Source organism: Drosophila elegans, unplaced genomic scaffold (assembly GCF_018152505.1).
Source record: "Drosophila elegans isolate 14027-0461.03 unplaced genomic scaffold, ASM1815250v1 contig_397, whole genome shotgun sequence".
NCBI lineage: Eukaryota > Metazoa > Arthropoda > Insecta > Diptera > Drosophilidae > Drosophila > Drosophila elegans.
The window spans coordinates 1,312,490-1,323,310 of record NW_024545782.1 but is presented as its reverse complement, the minus strand read 5'-3'; positions in this window follow the sequence as shown (position 1 = coordinate 1,323,310).

Genomic DNA, 10,821 nt, shown 5'->3' with positions numbered 1-10,821 from the left:
GATCGGGACGTTTGAACGAGACGTTAGCTCGGTAGATCTGACTGCAGTAGTTTCCCCAGTGCTGCTGACCATTAATATTCGAATGGGAAGCAGCACTTCACTCTAGTAGTTCGAAGGGCCTTCTCAAGCACATCCTCTGCATCGAACACAATGCTAAACATTTTGCTATCATGTGAAATAAAAAATAAAAAAATGTTTAGTAGTTGTGTGTTCTGTGTTATGTTAGAATGTGGTGGTGAATATTTTCAAAACAAAGAATACTTGTTTGTCGGTTTCAATAAATGTAAAGGGCTTATATTAGAACCCTCGTTTAAATTTTTAAGTGCTTGGTCGGTCGTTAAAAATAAAATTTAGCCTAAAAATTTTTGAAAAACTATTTTGCGGAAAATCAGCTAGAAGCGGCTAAATGTTGTACTTCCATAGCTTGTAAACTAGTAAGTCTACAAACAAATGCTATATCTCGTTTAAGATATATTGTCGAATGCTAATCACGGTGCCTTTGTTTGTCTAATGTTGGTACATAGGTTTTGAAATTATAATATAAAGTTTGTTCTATATTTTTAGAGTTTATTGCTAATTTTTGAAAAATCGCAAACGATTTTTGACTTTTTAAAAATATAGCTCATGAGATTTCTTCACTTTTTGATACATAGCAGGTCCTAAAAATTTGTTTTTAAATGTTATTAAGGGAGTCTTCTACTCTCGCAGTTTAAAAAATCTTTGTTTTTCACAATTTAAATTTATATGTGTCTGTAAATACGCTACAAAATGAATTTACAAGTCAAAACACATCTTTAAATAATAAAAAAAACTTTTTAAATCTACGCAGTAGAACTTTCGTAATTAATTATCTAAATAACTACTAAATGTCTCGCCTTGAGAGTTGAAGACCCCCTTAGCCGATAATCGCCAACTTTTATTAGTTCAGAGCAGCTAGCGGGCATGCATTTTCTTTTAAAAGTATGCAACACCAATTTAATGAAAAAAACGTTATTAAAAAATTTTAAGTTAACGGAAAAAATTTTAAGTTAAGCAAAATTATATGAAGTAACGTACTATGTATCATATAAGTAAGCAAGATGTAAGCAAAAATCTTTAAAACAACGGAGCTATGAACATTTTAATGTTCAATTGGGAGCCAGACAACTTACTCTTTAATCAGTCAGAAGGAATCATTGCCGACCCCATAAAGAATATATATACTTTTAGCCATGTCCGTCTGTTTGTCAATCCATATCCTGGCAAACTTTTCTCTCAGTTTTAAAGCTCACTGCCTTAAACTTTCCCAATAGTTCTATTTTGTGTGTTCATACACACAGACAGGCAGACGTCCATTACTAGATCGACTCGGCTATTTATCCTGTTCAAGAATATATATACTTTATAGGGTCGTAAACGCTTCCCTTTACCTGTTACATACTTTTCAACGATTACAATATACTTTTTTACTCTACGAGTAACGGGTATAACTACATTAATTAATAATAGTTAATAATATAACCCTCTTACTTTTTAGTTTCATTTTTATTCCGAAGAGTTTAAAATTGTAGTTTAAGGGGTAACTTTTAAGCCACAATATTTTAATTTTGATACTTTCGCGGTTATAATTCAATACTCATTATAATAAAAAATTTGTCATACCCAATAGTTAAAAATTCTTGTAACGATAGTTTAGTTCAATTGGCTATAGTATACATGTTGCTCTCCATGGGAACAATTTGAAAAATATATGAAAAAATTATAACTTCGCTGTTTTTCTATTAATTTGGATATACTACGATACAAATTATTTTTTCAGAATAAATTTTAATTACGATTTTTAGTTACGATTTCAATTTACGATATCATAAAGATATTGTTGTTTTGTTTTTGGAAAATCTGAAAAAGTATTTCTTGATAGTTTCTTGTTAGTAAAGCTTAAATTAGTACTAAGTATTTAATTATATTAATACTATTGGAGTACTCAAACAAAATCTTCTGATAGCAAACACCTCTTAACAAGTTATAAAAGTCATCACGATCGTGATTTCAACATACAAAACTTCTGATACCAAATTTATTGCCAAGCCAAAGTTTATATACTTTTGCAGCTATTGCAAAATTTAAAAAAAAAAAAATTTATAAATCTTTAAAACATCTAAATTTTGATTTTTATGCTTATAAGTTTACAATCATTGAGGTTTTTTATAATATTCAGCTCAAATATTTGATCGTTCCTATGGCAGTTATATAATAAATAAATTAATAAACCGGTACAATATCTCAAAAACTAATAAAAAATTAAACAAGAAAAGGAAGCAATCTTCGGCAAGCCGAAGTTCATATACCCTTGCAGCTATATTTAAAAACTAAATACTCTTGAAGACGTTAAAACTATGATTTACTTGTGTGTATGTTTAAAAACATTGAAGCAATGATGATTTGCAGCTTAATTATTCGATAGTTCCTATGGCAGCTAAACGATTGTTCCTATGGGAACTATATGCTCCGATTTTGATGAAATTTAAACCGTAAATCTGAAATATTTAACCATTACTATATCTCGAAGAACTAAAATAAAAAATTAAAAAAACAACAAAGTTATAATTTTTTTTATTTATTTTTATGATTGTTCCTATGGGAGCTATATGCTATAGTCGTCCGATTTTGATGAAATTTAAACCGTATTTCTGAAATATTTAACCATAACTATATCTCGAAGAACTAAAATAAAAAATTAAAAAAACAACAAAGTTATAATTTTTTTTATTTATTTTTATGATTGTTCCTATGGGAGCTATATGCTATAGTCGTCCGATTTTGATGAAATTTAAACCGTATTTCTGAAATATTTAACCATAACTATATCTCGAAAAACTAAAAAAAAAAATTAAAAAACAGCAAAGTTATAATTTTTTTTATTTATTTTTCCGATTGTTCCTATGGGAGCTATATGCTATAGTCGTCCGATCCGGCTCGTTCCGACTTATATACTACCTGCAATAGAAAGATAACTTTTGGGAAAGTTTCATGCAGATAGCTTTAAAACTGAGAGACTAGTTTGCGTAGAAACGGACGGACAGACATACAGACGGACAGACGGACATGGCTAGATCGACTCTCCTAGTGATGCTGATCAAGAATATATATACTTTATAGGGTCGGAGATGTCTCCTTCACTGCGTTGCAAACTTCTGACTGAAATTATAATACCCTCTGCAAGGGTATAAAAACAGAAAAGTTATAATATTTTTTTTTCCGATTGTTTCCATGGGAGCTATTTTAGTATTTAAATTGCCTCACCCTTTAACCATTTTAGTTATAAGAAACTTGATTTATATTAATTTATGAAAGATTTATATTGTATTTACCACGCACACAACCCGCCACTTACACGTCAAGATCAGAAGGAAGAGAAAAGAAGAAAATACAATGTGCCCAAATTCGATCATTGAGGGATTTCTAAAATGATAATTTTTGCTATCATATAAAATTCAATGATGGGATCTTAGCTTTGTTATGTTCAACCCGCCCCTCAAAATGACATTGAAATATTATTACTCATGTCACAAAATATAATGGTGTTCATTCAATGTGACTGGTGGGTATAAGGGGAAGTGTTACAATACTTGTATAACCCAGCATTTGCTGCAAGGATTGGGAAACCCAGATAAAACCCAATAATATCATCAGATTAACAAAATTAAAATTAAAAAAGGAATTTCGATTACTAAACTTAATTAGATTATTTTTGTTTGTTTTTCAAGGTTTCCTCATTGATTAAGAATAAAAATATAAGATAAATCAAATTAAAATTTTGAAAGGTACTTCAGTTTAACGAAATTAGATTTAATCGTGTCTTCTTTTGTTGAGGTTATTCTTCTTGATGTAGTCCCAATTGCCTTCTTAATAACGAGAATCTTCCATGAGGTAATGGTTTCGTCTGTCAGCTGATTCTCTGTAGGAATATACTCAATCTGGAAAAATGATTCTTTATACCAATATGTTTTGACCTCTTATGACAAGACGGATTGCTGGCTATGCTTATACATCCCTGGGTATCTTCAAACAACTTTATTGGCTTATCAAATTTAATGTAAATGCTTTCTAAGAGGGACTTAAGCCATAATGCTTCTCTTACAGCTTCAAACAATGTCATGTATTCTGTTTCAGTGGGTGAAGCTGCCACAGAATTCTGTCTTTTGTATTCCAACAAATGAAATTTGAATTTAACATTTTAAAAAGGTAACCAGATGTACTTTTTCTGTCATTCTCATTTCCACCCCAATCTGAGTCGACATAGCCAAAAAATATGTGTTCGTAATTTATATTTTTCTTGAAAATTAACTTCAAATCAATGTTTCCTTAAAGATACCTTAAGACCCTTTTAAAACATTGCCTTAGTTCTATATTATTTTTATTAGTATATCTACTTCACAGCAGTAGCTTTATCAGGACGTGTACAAAGCATTATGTACATTAAACTACCAATTAAATTTCATAATCTAGTTTAGACGGAAACGGAGTATTTACAGACTTGCAGTCTTCCATATTAAACTTATTTAAAACCTTTTTAATATACGCGGATTGGCCTAAAGATATCTAATCTTGGCCAATTTCTATTTTCATTCCAATAAAGTAACGAATATCACCCAAGTCAGTCAGTCTAAATTTTGTCCTTAGGTATTGGATAAAATTGTTTAATACTTCTGTATCTGATGTTCCTATTACTAAGTCATCCACATATAGTAAGACATAAATATTTCTCTTGATATTGCCTCTATCTTGAACATATATGCAACGATCAACGGGTGAATTTTTAAATCTACATTCTTTTAATGCCTGCTCAAAAACTTCAAACCAGCATCTAGCTGCTTGTTTGAGCCCACAAATGCCCATTGTTCAATTTGCATACGTTTTCACGATTACAAATAATTCCTTGAGGAACTTTTATATATACTTCTTCCTTCAGCGTACCATTGAGAAAAGCAGTTTATATTATTAATTATATTGATTTGCAATCGATAAAATAAAACGGAAACTAGAAATTCTCGCAACAGGAGCGATTGGATTTCCCGTTTCATCATGATTTGAAGTAAATACCCACTTACACTCTACAATGCTCTAATTTTCAGGCCTTTTACCAATAGTCCATGTCTTATTTAATTCATGAGCAACGAGTTCAACCTTGATAGCTTTGACCCATAAAAACTTATCTTTTCTACTTTCTACTTCATCAAATGAATAAGAAACTTCATTAAAAACAGTGTGAGCATTCATTATAAATTATTTAGACTTAGATAGTCTTCACTATAAGGTATGTGTGGTCTATTTTTCAATCTTTCGCTTCTTCTAGTTATATCGTTAGCTTTATTACCAATTTCATTTGTTGAAAATTTTCTAGGCTGCTTTCCTGCCTTACTCTCATTCAGGACACTGTTGTTATCGCTATCCTTACTTTCGTTCAGGATCTCTTGTTCAAAACTCTCATTTTGAACATTTTTATTTACGTAATCCTAACTCTCATTCAGGATCTTTAGTTTAAAATGTTCCATACTCTCATTCTGGAAATTTTCATTTACTTTATTCTTACTCTTATTCAGGAAACCTTGTTTAAAATATTCCATACTCTCATTCTGGAAATTACAATCAACACCTTCCTTACTTTCATTCAGGGGCATACTTTCCTTACTCTCCTTCAGGAATTTAATTTTCTTATTATTATCCTTACTATCATTCAGGATTTCCCTTTTAGTAGCTCTAGAGTTAACCATATTTGTCTCATCCACAACTACGTCTCTGGCAACCATAAATATCTCATTTTCAATATCCCATACCTTTAAGCCATTTGGTTCGTACCCGACAAATATAATTTTGAACGATTTATCGTCAAATTTTCGTTTCCTAATCTTGTTATGCACATAAACAGTCGAACCAAATATTTTTAAATATTTCAAAATCGGCTTTCTATTATGCCACATTTCATACGGCGTTGTTTCCCGATCTCCAAATGCTCTGCTTGGAATCCTATTTATTAAATACGTTGCCGTCAACACCGCTTCACCCCAAAAAGATTTATCTAGTCTGGCACCATTTACCATGGCAGGAGCCTTTTCAGTAATTGTTCTGATCATTCGTTCTGAAACTCCATTTAATTGTGGAGTATATGGTACAGTCAAGTGGTAACTTATTCCTTTCTGAACGCAGAACTCTCGCATATCGTTAGATATATACTCCCTACCGTTGTCAATGTATAGATTAAAAACTTTAAGATTAAAGTGTGTTTTACTTTGTATTTGTATTTGTATATATTATAAAATTTCATCCTAACGCTACAAGTTTGGAACTTATAAGTTAATGCGCTAGTCACTACGAGTTTGCAAATATCTAATTGTTACATTATACTTAAAACTAATTTTCATAAAAACTAACCTAAGTCGCCTTCTATTTTTACTTTAATTTACGTAATAGTGTTTTTAAGGTGTGTGAATAATTTTATCTTGAATTGCGTGGCACTGCTAATATTTTTAAGATGGTTTGGGAGCTGATTCCATGATCGAATAGCATTAATTAAAAATTGTCTTTCGGATGTCAATGATCTAGGTCTTATGCAAGTAAGATTGTTTGCTCTTCTAGAGGATGTAAATTGAAGTTTTTCGAAGAGATACAAAGGTTCTTTTTGGAAAATAATTTTTTGCAGAAAAATTAAGTTCCGCATCTTTATCCATTCATTTAGCGAGATATCGAATATTTTCAGCGAAAATTCGGATACGTGATCTGTATGTGGTTGGTTGAATATATACCTGGCTATGCAATTAAATAGAACTTTAATTCTGTTCTTATTGGTAGTGTCACAGTTTGAAAAAACTTCTACTCCATAAAATAGCGCTGGAACAATGCAGGTTTTAGCTATTAGTAAACGTATATGGGTGGGCAGGCCATTTTTAGTTACGGATAATGTCCTTATTATGCCATATGTTTTCCCTACAGACTTTTTAATATGATCATTCCAGGTAAGAGTTCTGTTGAATGTAAAACCTAAGTTTACAGCTGTATCCACGTACTCAAGTGGCGTGCTATTCATACTCAGTGGCTGCAAATTGTTAAAAATCATCTTTCTTTTACTTATGACAAGACATTTTGATTTTGATGGGTTGATCCCAAGTCCATTGTTGCCGGCCCACTCATTTACACGTTCAAGTTCTCTGTTACAAACATCTATACATTCATTTATTCTGTTTAAAGGACGACTCACATACATTTGGACATCATCAGCATACAAGTGTACATTACATTCAGATAACGCATTTGGAAGGTCATTAACATATAAGGTAAACAATAAGGGACCAAGCACAGACCCTTGGGGTACACCACGATTAACATTTTCATATGAGGACGAAACGCTAGACAGTACAACAGATTGACGACGATTTTGTAGGTACGAAGACACAAGTTTGACAGAAGTTTTAGAAAACATAAACATATTACGTAGTTTTGCACAAAGGACATTATGGTTTACTGTATCGAAGGCCTTACTATAGTCCAGTAAAACTAAGAGTGTAACATTGTTTTCGTCTATTTGTTCCCTTATGTCGTCTGCAATTTTTATAATAGCTGAGGTACAGCTTCTGTTTTTCCTAAAACCAGACTGATTATTAGTAAGCATTGCATTGTCGGACATAAATTTATTAATTTGATCAGCCATGAGATTCTCAAATACCTTTGATAGGCATGGTAAAATGGAGATGGGTCTGTACTCATTATTTGATTTAGGAATCGGAATTATTTTTGCCGCTTTCCAACTGTCCGGATAAGTAGATTTTGTCAGTACAGTATTAAAGGTATAGGTTATGTATGGCAGGATTTTTGGCAGCAGAATTTTTATGAATTTAGGGCTTATGTTGTCAGACCCAGTGGCGTCACTCTTAATTCTTAGTATACTTTGTAGGACATCACACTGATTAACACACAAAAACCTAAATCTAATATCACAGACAGTTTCGGATACAAATCGTGGGTTCAGATATTTATTTTCAGTGATTTCAGGTACTTTGCAGCTTAAGAACTTTTTATTAAGTTCATTTACATTAATGTCTTGTTCAAGTCTTGGTTTAACTTTGCATATTCCCAGCTTTTTAATTATTTTCCAGGTCTGAGCAGTGGAAGATGCATTGTTGAATTTATGGGAATAGAAATTTGCCTTGGCGGTGTCAGTAAGTTTGGTCACTTTTTTTCTCAATGACTTGAACACTGCGTAAGCTTGAGGTGTCCTGTACCTTCTCCACTTATTGTACGCCCCGTCACGCTGTAATATTGCGTCTTTGATGTTTCTTTGGAACCATGGTTTTTCAGAATAACTTTGCTACGAACAGGTACGACACAGTTATATAAATAACAAATATTGTTTTGTAAAAGGTTAACTTGTTCGTCTACTTCGGAAAGGGAATATATGTCATTCCAATTGCACAAATTAAAGGTGGAGTCCAAAAGGTCATAGTTGATATTTCTAAAGTCCCTAAAAACTATTGAATGGTCAAGGTATTGTAGGTCAAGTGCGTAAGTCAAGTATATGAGGTCATGTTTTGAGAACGATGGGACAATAAGTTGGTCATATGTGGCTACTTTGTCTGTATTAGACACAAAAAATAAGTCTAAAAGCGAGTTGCGGGTTTTGGTAAAATGCGTAGGGGACACAAAGTTAACCAACATCCCCAGCGATTTCATGTCTTCTGCAAGGTGGGAATCCCTTAAAATATCGCTATTAAAATCGCCTGTTATAATGACGTCCTCGGGATGCAATATCTTTCATGCGATAAAAGTATTCTTGCACATTTTCGTTTGCACGTCGTTTGCTTTCTCCTAGTTGCATATGTATTTGTTTGCTGCTTACTCTCGGCCTGAACTCATTTAGCAAAGACTCCTTTAACGCATTCCACGAATTTAATCCCTTTTCGCTCAATATAATAATATAATTATGGCATTCCAACCCATAAGTAAGGCTTGATCTTCAAAGTCGTTAATCCATACCTCAACTGGAATTTCATCACTCCCATCAAAATGTTTAATTGACTCTTCTATGTCTCAAAAACTTAGAGCAAAACGCGGCATATCAACTTCCTTGATTCGTTGCGAATTCGACTTTCTCTTCCTTTCGCCTGTAGAAGGTATTTTTACTCCTGTTGAAATTGCATTTCTAATTTCATAATAATTTTGGCTGTCTTCTTCATTTTTCTTCTCTTCGTCGGTATCCTCATTCTCTGATTTGTTACTTCGTTGATTAAGAGAAGTTTGCCAGATTGCAGATTGCGAAAAATGTGCAGCTGCAAATTTTCTACGTCGTAGTTAATTCCCAAACCTGCGCTTATTGATATCAAATCTTTCTCTTTCAATTTCGCGTGTATGTAGTATACACATTTGGATTTTTAAATTGCGTCATTTTCGTCATACTGAAAGCCAGCAAATTCACGTAAACGTTTGCGATTGTTTCTGTCCCCTTGATAGTCACCTTTAGACACTTTTCACTTTCTCCTTCAGCTTTCCTCGGATACGTCCCGGCGAGCTCCCAAATGTTGGGTTTTTATTTATTAAGTAGGTTATTATTTAAAAGTTTGATTATTAATATTAATTAACATAGTAAAAAATCTTTGTGTTTGATTTAACCGTCGTCTTGTCGTCACACGTCGTTCGCTTGAGCACGTCTTTACTCAACTCGATCCCGTCAGCAACTGGCGCTCGTCCTCTCGATATGTTGCTCTACTCTTCTCCTCGTTGTCACATCTCATTGTAGTGATCGTCGTCTTCTTTTCCATCGGCTTGTCTTCCTTTGGAATGCGTCTTTTGACCATCTACTCGTCTTCTTAGTTTTAGCTGCTTCTCTCGTTGTCTAGGGCGTAATGTCATACGAAGGCTGGTGTTTTATAAGAGAGATAACGCAATAATGGGAATAATGCAATCTCACTCCCACATATATGAGATATTTTATAATGCCCGTGGGCTAGTGTATTTACGTTATCAGTTAAAATATATCTCTTCTATCCTTATAGTTAATACTAATTTTATTTACAATTTCAGTATAAGGAATGTGAGACCTACTACGAAAAACTCGCTGTGCTCTATAAAATGTTTTTTTTGTTTAACACATTCGATAAATTCTTCATGATTTAGTTTTTTAAAACCTGATTTTTTTACACTTTTAATTTTCTTAATACATTCTATATCATTTCCTTCTCCCTTAACTAAGAAAGAGTATGCCTTAGTCTTAAGCCCAGCAAAAGAAGTCATAATCTTACCGACATGTTCGTCCTTCATTATTCCAGGTTCTTTATTATAAGCCAGAATTGGTTTTCTAGCTTATAGTTAGAGGTATCAAAGCGGTCGGGATTGTCCTTATAGTTTGGTAAAAATCTTCTTTAGAAGATAATATAAATGAATCTGTTTCCATATATATTATTTTCGTAGAAGGACTTTTTATTATTAGAAAGTTTAAATAAAATTCAAACATTAACCACTTTGATAATTCTAAATCAGTTACTCCTATATATATGGGTTTATCATACATAATTTTTGATGGTGTTTATTCAATTGCTGCTAAATTTGAGTCGAATATTTCAACGCTATGAAAATCATGCCTAGCTATGCGCTGCTATGCGATGCGCTTACTACTACTACTACTTTTCGGTGCTTGGCCACGTTTTCCATGGTCTTCCCGTAAATAGCATTGTTCATAAGTTTAAAAAAGTTTTTCTCAAAATCATTTTCAGCCATTTTTCCCTGTTCTGTATTCAAATCAATATAAGGCTTCAGCCAGCATTATTGAGTAAAAGACAAAACTCTATGTATTTT